The 1,389-nt window shown below is 38.9% G+C and overlaps 1 protein-coding gene across 1 annotated transcript in view; it reads right to left on the minus strand.

Moving 5' to 3' along the window:
• The window catches only part of LOC106001785 (vomeronasal type-2 receptor 116-like), a gene marked incomplete at its 3' end in the record, with an annotated part of 28,646 nt that overhangs the window by 14,338 nt on the left and 12,919 nt on the right, over positions 1-1,389 (minus strand). The gene's annotated exons all lie outside the window — the stretch shown is intronic.

Here is a 1,389-nt window from a genome sequence, read left to right on the forward strand (position 1 = left end):
AGGAATTGTATGACCTGGCTGAGAACAGACAAAGACAAAGTCGGGAATGGCATGAGCAAGCTGAAAACAAAAAGAGAGCTAAAGGAATCTTGTGAATATGAGGAAGCTAATCAAAGAGTAATATAGGAATTGAGAGAGCAGGATGAGAATACACAAAGATCACTTAAGGCATTCATGAAATCCATAAACAGAGAGCTGAAAGAACTCAGAAAATCCACAAAGGGAATGCTGAATGGAAGCCAACAGAAGCAATGGGAGTCCAAGGAAACCATAACCAATCAACTAAGTGATTTGAGAATAAACACTGAACACCAAATTAAGGAAGTAAAGAAGTTCATACAAGATTAGAACAAAGCTCCAACAAAGAATTGGAAGGCATCAAAGCAGACCAACTACAAGGAAAAGAAATAAAAAACAAAGTAAAAAGTCTTGTCAGTAGGTTAGACCATGCAGAATATCAAATCTTGGGGAATGAAGACAACCTAGATATTATAGAGAAAGAACATACAACCATCCAGGACAAATCCAAGAAATACGATGGATCTATTCAACACTTGGAAGACACCATCAGAAGGCCTAATCTGAGAATAATGGGCGTAGAGGAGCACCTAGAAACAGAAGTAAATGGTCTACGAAATTTGTTTAACAGGATCTTAGCAGAGAACTTCTGAAACATTCAAAAAGATAGGTCTATTCAGATGCAAGAAGCTTTTAGAACTTCAAATAGACCAGACCAGAATAGAACATCCCACTGTCGCATTATAATCCACACAGGATCAATTCAGACCAAGGAAAAGATCCTTAAAGCTGTCAAGGAGAAAAGATTAATCACATATCAAGGAAAAACAATTAGAATCACCTCAGATTTCTCAGCATAGATAATCAAAGCAAGAAGAGCCTGGAGTGATGTATGCCATGCCCTACAGACAAACAACTATCAACCAAGAATACTGTACCCAGCTAAACTCTCCTTCATAACTAAAGGACAAATAAAAACCTTCCATAGCAAAGAAAAACTGAAACACTATATCTCCACCAAAGCAGCCCTACAAAAGATTCTTAAAGATGTCCCACACATAGAAAATCAACAAGACCACAATAAAGGCCAAGATCCACACCCAAACTGAGAATCCAGGAACCATAGGAAAAACCCAGTTGCCCTAGCCCCCAAAGAAGGTGGATAAAATGGCAGGAACTCCCAAATACCTCTCAGTCCAATCTCTCAACATTAGCAGACTTAGCTCTCCAATTAAGCGACACAGACTGTCTAGTTGGATTAAACATCAAGATCCTTCTATATGCTGCCTTGAGGAGTCACACACTGCCCATAAAAACAAACACATTTTGAAAGTGAAAGGCTGGAACAAAATCTACCAAGCAAACGGCCCC

This window comes from Dipodomys ordii, unplaced genomic scaffold (genome assembly GCF_000151885.1).
Source record: "Dipodomys ordii isolate 6190 unplaced genomic scaffold, Dord_2.0 Scaffold413, whole genome shotgun sequence".
Lineage (NCBI taxonomy): Eukaryota > Metazoa > Chordata > Mammalia > Rodentia > Heteromyidae > Dipodomys > Dipodomys ordii.